This window comes from Rhagoletis pomonella, unplaced genomic scaffold, assembly GCF_013731165.1.
Source record: "Rhagoletis pomonella isolate Grant_MI unplaced genomic scaffold, Rhpom_1.0 Rhpom_scaffold_00001, whole genome shotgun sequence".
Lineage (NCBI taxonomy): Eukaryota > Metazoa > Arthropoda > Insecta > Diptera > Tephritidae > Rhagoletis > Rhagoletis pomonella.
Window position 1 is genome coordinate 98601018 of NW_023458555.1, and position 13341 is coordinate 98614358.

Consider the following 13341-nt stretch of genomic DNA (forward strand, 5'->3'; position numbering starts at 1 on the left):
GCAGAATGTTCGAGGAATGACGTAGAATGTTCCACAAAGAGAAACGTGAAGTTGGATGAACACTGCGAACAGCGAGAGAAAGAGAATGAGCGATAAACTTCAGAACGTTCTAGAGTTGCCATAAGTGTGAGCGCAGGTATATAAGAGCCACGACACAGCGGAGTGAAGACAGTTACAACTCAGCAAGCTACAAGTAAAGTGAGCGGAGAATCGAGTTGCGAATAAGCAAGCTATAAGTTTAATTGTGTTAACAAGTAGTAAAGCGTTGTTATTGCTTTACCAAGTATTGTAAAGTGTTTTTACTGTATTAGCAAGTACTGTAAATTGTTTGTTGTACAATAAAGTTAATTGTACTACAATTCGGTCATCGTTAGCATTTATTTAACAATCCAGCGATACGAGCCGGAGTATATTTGGGTAATCCCTCAAGGTTTCGAGGATAATCGTAACAATTGGTGTCAGAAGTGGGATTGTTAAATAAATCCCGAAGGATAAACTACTGAAAATGGCGAAAATTCAGGACTCAAAGATTGAGGAGCTGAAACAGGAGTTGGAAAAGCGTAATTTGGCCACCTCCGGAAGAAAAGTGGAATTGTTATCCCGGTTGCGAGAGGCTATGGAAGCTGAAGGCATCGACGTGGACAAATACGACTTCCAAGGTAAACCCGACGATACATCCGCAATGGACGAACAGAAGGATGAGGCTGCATGTTCGTCGAAGGATGTGCAACAGACATCCGGGAAGGTTGAAGAACAGCAAAAGGCTCCTTCGTCATCAACAGTTATGGACATGAATACGTTATTGGCTGCCATGTCACAGATGATGCAAGTACAGGATACACGCATGTCAGAGATGTCATCACAGCTGTCATCACAGATTTAATCCCAGCTGCAAGTGCAGGAAACACGCATGTCCTCGCAGCTGGAAGCACAGAAAACGTACATGTCATCGCAGCTAGATGAAAAGATTACTCAGTTACAAGAGAATTTATTTAAAGATAACGCGGAACTCAGAGAGAGACAGGATAAAATCGAGGAACGACAAGATAAAATCGAAGAGCTAATTCAGGAGAAAGTCGAGGCTAAGGTAGAAGAGTTGGAAGGTCGCCTCCGAGACATGCAGTTGAATCGCCCACCTTCTTCGATCAGCGCGCCCAAAGTAAAGACTCCATCCTTTGACGGCACGATTCCTTTCCAAGTCTTTAAGCTCCAGTTTGAGAAGACAGCTACAGCAAATCACTGGAGCATGGAGGATAAATCCGCTGCACTGTTCGTTGCATTAAAAGGACCTGCAGCGGAAATCTTGCAGACTATTCCCGATTGTGAAAGGAACAGTTACGATGCGTTAATGGGTGCAGTGGAAAGACGTTATGGTAGCGAGCACAGGAGACAGATTTACCAGATGGAGCTGGAAAATCGCTGCCAGAAATCCAACGAGACTCTACAGGAATTCGCCTCCGAGGTTGAAAGGTTGGCTCATTTGGCAATTGGAGATGCATCTGGTGAGCACCTCGAAAGAGTAAAAATCCAGAGGTTCATCAACGGAATGTGGGACGTGTATACCAAGCGCGAGACGTATGCAAAAGCCAACATTTGCTGAAACGGTCTCGTATGCTCAGACACGTGAAACGGCAGCACTCCTAAGTAGACCAGCCTACAAAGCCCATCGAGTAGAAGTGGAAACACCTGACGTGATGAACGAGATCCTGAAAACACTCAAGTCGATGGCAGGGAAGAATACTCCTGGTGCAACCGAGAGGAAGGATGGTGCTAGAAAATGTTTTAGTTGCGGAAAACCAGGCCACTTCGCACGCGAATGTAAGACCGGTTCCAACAGGTCAAACAGTTCAGCAGTACGTAAACGCAGGACTGAGGATGACGAGCCCAACTCCGACCAGTAGTTAAACTAAAACGAGCCAGCAGCAAGGGGCGCACGCTGGCTCCCGCAATTAAATGCCCCATAATCTCCGTCTCGCGAATTGGCAGAAAGGCGAGCAACGTTACTGTTGGTGGATATGTGGACGGACATGAGCGAGTACTAACTGTGGATACAGGCGCATCACATTCCATCATTCGATCTGATTTGGTCACTAAAGATGTAAGGCCATTACCTGGAGCAAGGTTGAGGACAGCAACTGATGAGAAAACCCAAGTTGTAGGAGAGGTAACATGCAAAGTCGCAATAGGGAATGTGACGGTGTTACACAAGTTCATAGTCGCGGCGATTATGGATGAAGTCATCATTGGATTAGACTTTTTATTTGGTCAAGGTATGAAGATCGACATGAAGAACAGGATCATGACGTACGACAACATGGAAGTGCCCCTTAGGTTTGGGTATGATGGTCCGTACAGCAGCAAGCGAGTGATCCTAGAGGAAAGCGAACAGATTCCACCGAAGTCAGAAGCAGTTGTGTGGGCAAAGATTGATGGAGATTGTGGGACAAACAAGTTGTGGGTTGTTGAAGCGACACAAAATTCTACACCGGACGTACTTATTGGTAAAACCCTGGCTAAGATGCGAAAGGATGGACGCATCCCAGTTCGAGTGCTCAATGAGTTCAAATCACCAGTCAAACTCCGAAGAGGAACTGTACTGGGGCAATGTCGAGAGGTAGAGGCAATCTTCAACTGCGAAAAGTTACCTGAAGGCGATTCCATTGGTGAGAATGACATTGCGGAAGACATTAATGCATGGACGGAAGGGTTGGAAGAAAAATACCAGCACAAGGCTAAGGAACTTCTCCGAAGATACTGCAACATATTCGACAAGGATGGCGACAAACCAGGCAGGACTAACGTTGTGAAACATCGCATTGATACTGGCGATGCAAGGCCAATCCGTCAAGCTCCTCGGAGTGTTCCACTTGCCAAACGTGAAACTGTTAGCCAAATAATAAACGAAATGAGCGAGAGTGGTGTGATTGAACCATCACGAGTCCATGGAGTTCGCCGGTAGTACTTGTGAAGAAGAAGGATGGTCAAATGCGGTTCTGCGTAGACTACCGGAAACTAAACGATGTGACGAAAAAGGACAGCTATCCTCTTCCCAGGATCGATGACACTCTGGACTCGTTGACTGGAACAAAGTGGTTCTCAACACTCGACCTTAAGAGCGGTTATTGGCAAGTGGAGGTAAGTGACGAGGATAAGGAGAAGACAGCTTTCAGCGTTGGAGACGGTCTGTGGCAATTCACGGTGATGCCCTTTGGATTATGCAACGCTCCTGCCACTTTTGAACGACTTATGGACCATGTGCTCAAAGGACTGCATTGGAAAACATGTTTGGTGTATCTAGACGACATTATCGTATTGGGTAAAAGCTTTGAGGAACACCTGAACAATTTGGAAGAAGTTTTCCAGAGGATAGCTGGCGCTGGTCTGAAGCTAAGTCCTAAAAAGTGCTCACTGTTCAGGAAGGAGGTGAACTACTTAGGGCACAAGGTGACAGCGGAGGGCATCTGTACTGCGAAGGAAAAGATAGAAGCAGTAAAGGATTGGCCAAGACCTAGGAACCTGCACGAACTACGAAGTTTTCTTGGGCTATGCACCTACTACCGCCGATTTGTTCCGAATTTCGCCAGCGTTGGTAATAGCCTCCACGAGCTCACTAGGAAAAATAGAGCCTTCGAGTGGAACAAGGAGCAGGAGGAGGCTTTCCAGACTCTGAAGGAACGACTATGTACTGCACCTATGCTAGCGTATCCCGTTCCAGGGGCAACGTTTATTTTGGATACGGATGCTAGTGGTTATGCCATAGGAGGCGTACTGTCGCAGGTAATTGATGGGCAGGAGAAGGTAGTTGCCTACTATAGCCGGTCGATTGGAAAACCAGAGAGGAACTACTGCGTAACTCGGAGAGAACTACTAGCGTTGGTGGACTGCGTCAAACATTTCCACAAGTACCTCTATGGGCAACGTTTCCGAGTTCGAACGGACCATGCAGCGCTGAAGTGGCTACTACAGTTTAAGAATCCAGAAGGACAGCTAGCTCGGTGGATTGAGAGACTGCAAAGTTATGACTTCGCTATTGAGCACCGCAAGGGAAGTGTCCACGGTAAGGCTGATGCCATGTCCCGCCGACCATGTAGCCTGGAATGTAAACGCTGCTCAAAAGCTGAGGAAAAAGAGGACATTATAGACGTCCGTCTAACGACAATAACACCAGCGGAAGAGTGGAAGGAAGAACAGCTACGAAAGTGTCAGCAGGAAGATTTAGATCTGGAGCTTTTGATGCATGGACTGGAGGTGGACAGGAAGCCAACTAAGGAGCAAATGGCAGCGGAAGGCCCCATCGCAAAGGCGTACTGGGCACAATGGAACAGTTTAAAATTAATATCTGGCTGTTTGCATAGGGTATGGGAAAGCGAAGATGGCCAGTGCTCCCGCAACCTGATAGTAGTTCCAAGGGTAAGAATTCCGGATGTACTCAAGGAATTCCACAATGGTCCTAGTGGAGGGCACCTGGGAATCACGAAGACCCTGGAGAAGGTTAAGCAGAGGTTCTATTGGGTTGGTTGTCGGCAATCGGTCGCAGAGTGGATTGATAACTGCGCGGAGTGTATTGCAGCTAAGGGGCCGAAATCCAGAAGTCATGGCCAGATGAAGCAATATAACTCAGGTGCACCTTTCGAGCGGATTGCCATGGATGTAGCCGGTCCATTTCCTATGAGCGCACAGGGAAACAAATACGTCCTTGTGGTTATGGACTACTTTAGCAAATGGCCGGAGGTATGCCCGATTCCAAACCAGAAAGCTAAAACAGTAGCGGAGGTATTCACCTACAATTGGGTTGCGAGATACGGTGTACCTATAGAGCTGCACTCTGACCAGGGAAGAAATTTTGAGTCGGCAGTGTTCCAAGAGATGTGCCAGATACTGGGTATCCGGAAAACTCGAACGACGGCTCTTCATCCCCAATCAGACGGCATGGTGGAACGGTTCAACCGAACCCTGGAAGAGCATTTGCGGAAGGTCGTGGACAAGAATCAAAAAGATTGGGATGTCCGCATACCCTTGTTCCTGATGGGATACCAGTCAGCAGTGCATGAAACAACGGGTAAAACTCCTGCAAGGGTAATATTCGGCAGTGAGCTCCGTTTGCCTAGTGATCTGAAGTTTGGGGTGACTGGTGATGCTAGAAGGATTGGAAAAGAGACGTCAAACATCCTGGAAGAGGAGCTGAGAGAGATACATGCTCTTGTGAGACAGCGCACACAAATTATGAGTGACAAGATGAAAGCCAGGTATGATAAGGCGATGAATTCCGAGGGTTTCCAGGAAGGAGATTTGGTGTTGCTGTATAATCCACAACGAAAGAAAGGTTTGTCCCCAAAACTACAATGCAACTGGGAAGGTCCGTATAAGGTCGTAAAACGGCTAAATGACGTAGTGTATCGGATCCAGACCGTTGGGAGACCAAGAAACAAGATGAAGGTGGTCCACTTGGAAAGGCTTGCAGCGTTTGGAACCGCAAGTGTGTCTGAGCGGGACGATCAGACTTAGGTGGAGGGCAGTGTGGCGAAAACTGCGGCAACACAAAGCGAACAACGAGAAATAGGCAGAATGTTCGAGGAATGACGTAGAATGTTCCACAAAGAGAAACGTGAAGTTGGATGAACACTGCGAACAGCGAGAGAAAGAGAATGAGCGATAAACTTCAGAACGTTCTAGAGTTGCCATAAGTGTGAGCGCAGGTATATAAGAGCCACGACACAGCGGAGTGGAGACAGTTACAATTCAGCAAGCTACAAGTAAAGTGAGCCGAGAATCGAGTTGCGAATAAGCAAGCTATAAGTTTAATTGTGTTAACAAGTAGTAAAGCGTTGTTATTGCTTTACCAAGTATTGTAAAGTGTTTTTACTGTATTAGCAAGTACTGTAAATTGTTTGTTGTACAATAAAGTTAATTGTACTACAATTCGGTCATCGTTAGCATTTATTTAACAATCCAGCGATACGAGCCCGAGTATATTTGGGTAATCCCTCAAGGTTTCGAGGATAATCGTAACACTATGAATTTTCGGTACTGCAAATTTGCCAAGCCATGGCAAATGCAAATGCGTGTATTTTGTTTGTGTATTGCAAATAATTTGCAATACAAATTTGCAATGCAATGATGCTAGCCCATTTGCACCGGATTGCGAATAGCCCTATTAACTTTAGAGAAAAGCAACAGCTCACATGCACCGCAGCCACAGCGCCCAGACTTTATGGATTGCCAAAAATTCATTAGCTCGATGTTCCTATTCGTCCTATTGTTTCCTCGTTTATGGTCCCCTGTTACCAGCTGTCCAAATACATCGGGGAGTTTTTGAAAATGTTAATTTCGGATAAATATAATGTTAAGAATTCCTTCAACCTAAAAGATAAGTTAACCAATATACGTGTGTGTGATGAAGATCTGTTAGTGTCATTTGATGTCGTGTCCTTGTTCACAAATATACCAACAATGTTAGCCTCAAAAATAGTCATGAACAAATGGGACCAAGTTCAACAGAAAACCAATATTCCGAAAAAGAAATTCCAAGAAATTTTAGAATTTTGCCTAAAAGACAAAAACTATTTTATGTTCAACAAAAAACTATATTCACATACGTTTGGAATGCCTATGGGCAATCCTATTTCCCCAATAGCGGACATAATCATGGACAACCTACTGGACAATACCATCTCGGAGCTCAAGCAAAACTTCAATATCGACATTAAATTTATAGCCAAATAGGAATTCTTAACAAGTATCACACTAAACTTCACTTTACGATGGAAATAGAGAAAAACTCAAAAATCCCTTTCCTTGACGTTTGCATACATAGAGAAAACCACGACCTTTTACTTGATTGGTATTCCAAACCAACTTCTTCTGGACGCCTGATTAATTATTACTCATCGCAACCAACAAAATATAAGATAAATACAGCAAAAAACCTCATCCATAAAATAATGGCAATAAGCCACACACGGTTCCACGAAGCTAACAAAGAGAAAATTAACAAAATCCTAATAAATAATAATTACCCTGTAAACTTAATACGGGTATTAATAAATCAAGAAGTTATGAAAACAAGCATCCATCGCAATACAATACCGAACACAGACACAACAAAAACTACTTAGAAATTTTACAGTGTAACATATATCCCAATTTAACTGTCAATTTTGGTCACAGCATAACAAAATCACAAAACACAGCACTTAACTACAAGTCTAACTACACTCTGTCGACTATATACACAAAAACTAAGTGCTCAGTAGATGTCCAACAACAAAACAATGTAGTGTATGAAATTAGATGTAAGGGAAATGAAATTGAAGAATGCGAAAAAGTGTATATTGGGACAACTAAGTGGCCTTTAGGTATTAGACTAGGCGAACATGAAGCAGATATAAGGAAACAAAAAAGCAGTACAGCATTATCACAACACATCATAACAAGTGGACATACAGCTGACACAGAAAGAAGGGAGTCAACCCGATACACACTAGAAAGTCTTAGGATAATGCAAAGAAGGAAAAAGACAATGAACAGAAGAGAAGATACTGACAACATTGCGGCCGCTTACATTTCTTGTTTATGATTACAAATAAAAATGTGTATTATTTTAGTATTGACAAGCTACCACAAAAGATGGTACAGATGCATTGTATTTAGGTGTTAAATCAAAGCTCTTTAATATTGTGAGTTTTTTTGTCCTCAAATTGTTGTTGTTATATTTTTTAATGCCTTTGTATTTTATGGTTTTTGGCAGATTTAATAAAGCTGAATTGCCCCTGAAGATGCTAAAAATGTTTTAGCGAAACGTTGGGCCAGAAAGTGGAATAATCTAGTTTTATTCGCAGTAAAAACATAGATCAGACTAGCCTGGTAACATAATATTTAATAAATTACGAACTGATCGGACAATAAAATATATAGAATAATTTACATATTTCTTTGCAGAGTTTCAGAGTTATTCATAATTTGTATTCAAAAAGTAGCGTTTTACAACAAGTGCAGCCGTTGCAAGTAATTTTGGCGTGCTAGCATCCCTGGGTGTCCGTTCACGTATAGCTGGTGCAGTCCACTCGTAACTACTTTGGTGAAGTGCAGCTGTTGCATACTTACAAGTAAATGTAGCAACCCGGGACATTTTGGTAAATGTAACACAACAATCACAAAATCAGTCATATTTTTCGTTGCTATGAACTTGTTTCAAAACTTCTGACTTTTCCTTAATATAATTGTAAAACTCTGTGTATGTCATTTTTAACGTTTGTACTTATATTGAGCGAATTTCTTTCCTTAGTCAATTGAGATGGAATAAGAGAAAAAATTTATCCACATTAGAGTTAAGACTACTAGGTAGGTAAGCCGAAAAGAATTTATACTTTCTCTTTGGCATTTTCTAAGTATAATCAAAATACTAAAAACACACATTTTTATATTCTATAAAGTTTGTCGCGAAAAGTTTCATTGGAAGTGAAGCACGCACGAAAAACAAACGAGGAAAACAGCTGATGCTAATTAGGAAGAGCAATTTGTACATAAACGTATGTACATATGTGGGTATATCGATCATCAAATATTGCTTGTGCAAAGTCCAACTATCTGGAGATGTAACTATTTCACAAATGACACCGGTATTGATTTTTGAACTTTTATTAAAATTTGTGCGTATAAATCGAAAACCGGGACACTTAAACGAAACCGGGACATTTTAGGGTTGGACTGGGACACCGGGACAAAGAGTCTAAAACCGGGATATGTCCGGGAAAACCGGGACGTCTGGCAGCCCTAGGTTAGGTTAAACGGGCAGCTCTGAAAAAGAGTTCACTCGGAGGCCGCAGAGGCCTATTGTGATGCCCTTGGGGGTTACCCCCAAGCCTATCCCTACATGTCTTCGAACCATTTTGATTTTCTGGCGAATCCTAGCAGTCCTTCCAGAGGAGCTTTCCCCAAGATATTCAGATTCTCGAAGAAGTGGTCCCCAAGAAACTTGAGGCGTTTTCCTCGAAGTGCTGGACACTCGCAAAGGAAGTGCTGGACGGATTCTAACTCCTCCTCATCCCTGCAGCTTCTACAGAAATCATTATGCGGGGCTCCGAACCTGGCGGCCATGTGGCCAATGGTCCAGTGTCCCGTTAGTATTCCTGTGAGAAGCCTGACGTTTGACTATGAAAGCCTTAATAGACTCCTTGTTCTTCGTTCATCGAGCCGTGACAGAGTGATCGCGATACCCTGCAGGTGTGAAGGTTTACCCACCTACTGTTGGTAGCTGCCCTGGTCAGTCTCTCGACTTCTGAAGACAGAAATCGCAGGGGGGGTTTCACGATTTGGGTCGCTTCCCCGAGCCCCATCTCAGATCCCTTCCTAGCACATTCGTCCGCTTCCTCATTTCCCGGGACACCACAATGTCCCGGTACCCAGTAGAGATTGATTATGTGTTGCTGTAGAGCTTGTAGGGATCTTCGGCATTCTTTAACGCATACCGAGTTAGTCGTTGCCGACCCTTAGGCTTTGATAGCCGCCTGACTGTCAACAACGAAGGAAAGTTTAGATGGAGCTAAGTCCATCATGCCCACCAACCTTGCCGCCATATGGATTGCATATATCTCAGCCTGAAAAACACTGCAGTGGTCTGGGAGTCTATACGACTCCCTTAGAGATAACTCCTGAGAGAAGACCCCAGATCCTGTTCCGATATCCATTTTGGAGCCGTCCGTGAAGATGGGTATTTCGTCATCGCTGAGAGCAATATTAAATTCCCAGTCACTTCTGTCAGGAAAATGGATATCGAAGTTTCGATTGAAGTCAATTTCCGTGACCTGATGGTCACAGTGGCTGTATTCCACCCCCACTCTCCCGAGGATTGTGGCGTGACCTTTGCAAGTTGTTCGCAGCCTGTTAGACGCTCTGAGTCGTAGAGCGCTTTTAGCTGCGATACTTTTAACATATAGGTCTATAGGTGGAATATCCAGCAGGGTCTCTAAAGATGCCTGGGGCGTTGAATAAATCGCCTCCGTTGTGTATAAGCATGCTTGTCGTTGCACCTTTTGCAAGTTGAGTAGATGGGATTTGGTGTCAACCGCCGTATAAATCCAATGTATTATCTGCGGTCGCAGACCCCAGTCTTTTCCAATAGTAGCTTTGCAGGAGTAGAGCGCAATGAGCGCTTTCTTTCTACGCTCTTCGGTGTTCCTCTTCCAGGAAAGCTTAGAGTCGAGAATAACCCCCAAATACTTTGCTTCTTTTGACAATTCGAGATTTGCTCCATTGAGGGACGGAAGTCGGAAATTGTCTATTTTATATCGCTTGGTGAAGAGAACAAGTTCGGTTTTAGTGGGATTGACCCCTAGGCGGTTTCGTTCTGCCCACCCTGACAGATCGCTAATTGCAGATTGTAGAATCTCGCTGACCGTGGAGAGGAATTTTCCCACGACCAGAATGACTAAGTCATCCGCAACGACCTTAGCGGCTTTTGATGTGCGAAGCAGGAATTCGTTTAGCACGAGGTTCCACAGTAGGGGGGATAGCACCCCCCCTTGAGGTGTGCCCCGTGTGGCTGTTTTCCTTACTTCTGATGTTCCCAAGGAGCCATTGATATTTCTGGTGCTCAAAATATTGTCGATCCAGAGAGTGATCAATGGGTCCAGTCCTACAGCCACCATGGAGCAGAGTATGGATGCCAAATTAACATTGTTAAAGGCGCCCTCCACGTCCAGGAAGACTGCCAGCGCATATTCCCTGTGATTCAGTGCTTGCTCTATACTCCCAACAACCTCGTGCAGGGCTGTTTCAACCGACCTACCTTTACGGTAGGCATGCTGAGCCTCGCTGAAGTTCCCAGGAGTAAGGCGTTGCGTGATCTGCAGACTCAGAAGCCTCTCCATTATTTTGAGAAGAAATGATGAGAGGCTGATGGGCCTAAAATCTTTTGCAGTGCTGTGGCCCGCTTTTCCTGCTTTGGGAATGAAGACCACTCTTACCTCCCTCCATGGCTTTGGGATATAGCCTAGGAGGAGACTCGCCCTATAGATTGTCGTTAACCAGGGGGTTACCGTGGCGCTTGTTCGTTGTAGCATGGCTGGAAAGATCCCATCCGGTCCCGGAGATTTGTAAGGTTGGAAGGATCTGATAGCCCAAGCTACTTTGTCTGCAGTGATGATTTCGTCCACTGGACTGCCTTGCCTGTGGGTACTAGGGTGTTCTGTCACAGGAGTTCCTGTGTCCCCCGCGTTACCGCAACCAGGGAAGTGGACGTCCATAAGGTGTTCCAGTGTTTCAAGGCTGCTTTCGGTGTGCCCTCCTCCTGGCTTTTCCAGACAACCAGGAGGAGCCGGGTTTTTCGAGAGGCACCTTCTTAGTCGCGCGGCATCAGTAGTCGTTTCGAGGTCGTCACAAAATTTGGACCACGAAACCTTCTTTGCCTTCTTTATCTCTTTCTTGAACGCATTGAAGTTGCGACAATATTCGTCCCAGTCCTCCGCGTTCTTGGTGAACTTCGCTTTATTGAAAGCTTTCCTAGCTGCTATCCTGAGCCGCCTTAGATCGGCCGTCCACCACCTTGGGTGTCGCTTGGAAGGTTTGCTCTCGGGACAGGTTGTTATGTAGCATTCGTTGAGAGACTTCGTTAGACAGAGGACCGTTCCTCCAGTTGGTCCACTGAAATTGGCTCCACCGTGTACGGTGGACTCGTTCCAGACACCAACTGGCTGAATTTGTTCCAGTTTGTCCTACGAGGATTTCGATAAGGTTTTAATGTCGGTCTGTTCAGGTTAATGGAGAATACGATGCGACAATGATCAAAAAAAGAGCATTTTGTCGAGACGTGCCAGCCGTCGACCCTAACATGGTTCGAGTTAGTTACAAGAGTTATATCTATAACCTCCTCCCTTATTCTATTGTAGAAAGTGGGGTGATTACCCTTATTACAGATAGTAAGTTTTGTGGATAATAAGTAACTAAAGAGTGACTCACCTCTATCGTTGGTGTTCGAGCTGCTCCACGCCGTGTGGTGAGCGTTGGCGTCACAGCCAGCCACCATATTTATCCCTCGTTGCTCCGCCCAGATCCTCCGATGCTGCCCTGCAGTGATGCAGATTAATCTGCACCACCTTTAGGCTTTTCGTATTCTCTTTCAGCATCGGGGATGATCACCCTGAGGTGACCGATGCCATATCCTTATTTGGCCGGCTTTGCGACGAAGGATCTGCAAGGATTGTGGACCGATCTTGATCCAAAGGTCCTTGCCGTTACCCTTGTCGCGAGCGCGGCCTCGGACAATCGTCCAGTCGTCAGGGATGACATCCACGTTCTGACATTTGATTAGGGCTAGTGAGGTCTCGTCCTCCACGAGGGGGGGCGGGATCCACACTCGCACTGTCGTACGGGATAGCACCTCTGAGAGCGGAAAAACTTCTAGTCGTGCGTTGGCCCAAAGTTCATCTTGGTTGCGCACGCAGTTTGTTAGGAAGTCTAACGACTCCTTGTTACCGCATCCAACAACTTTGACTCCCTTCTGCCACTTGGCTCCATCAAACACACCAATGTTGTTGTTTTTGGTACGCTGGATTTCGCCAAGTAGTGCCCTCATGATCTTTTCCTCCAGGAGCAACCATTTGTCCGTCGGAATCTTTCCTTCCGGGTGATTCCGGTCTATGATTGCTACCTGGAGCTCTGGTGCTGAGCATAAGGTTGATGAAGTTTTCACCCGCTTCTGCTCAGGCTGTATCTTCTTGTCGCCAGACAGTTGTCTCTTCGGAGTGCGTGCAACCGGTCCCCTACCACCGGAGGCAATAGCAGCTGCCGACGTCGAGGCCTTCTCCCCGTCCAGCCGTGGGAACACTGGCCTCGCGGTCTTCGACACCTTGGGCGTCAGTGATTGCGACGGCTTGTTGTTTCCAACAGCGGACAGGGGAGCAGCTTTCTTCGTCGGCAGACTGCCACCGCCCTCAGAGGGGGGTTTGGTTGCAGCGTCCCTTTTATCGAAGTTTGTGGCTTTTCCAGAGACAGCGGCCTCACTTCCGGAAGCATTCGAGACTTTCTCCTCACGGAGTCGCTCATACTTCCGGACAATGTAGGCATGCTTCTTCCCGGGTCCAGTCCTCACTACGGGAGCTCAGCCCACGGGGTGTTCCCATAAATGCCTCGTTAACTTACGAGTTTTACGCAGCTTAAGACTTTACGAGTTTAAGGGAATCCCGTAAATTACTAACAAGACTGATTGGAGAAAATAGTTGAAAACATTACCAAAAATTTACGTTTTTAAAAAACCAAATGTAATTAAATTACGATATTGAAGACATATTTTTTAAGTCGAACCAATATAATGATTAACAAGACTGATTGAAGAAAAAAGTAAAA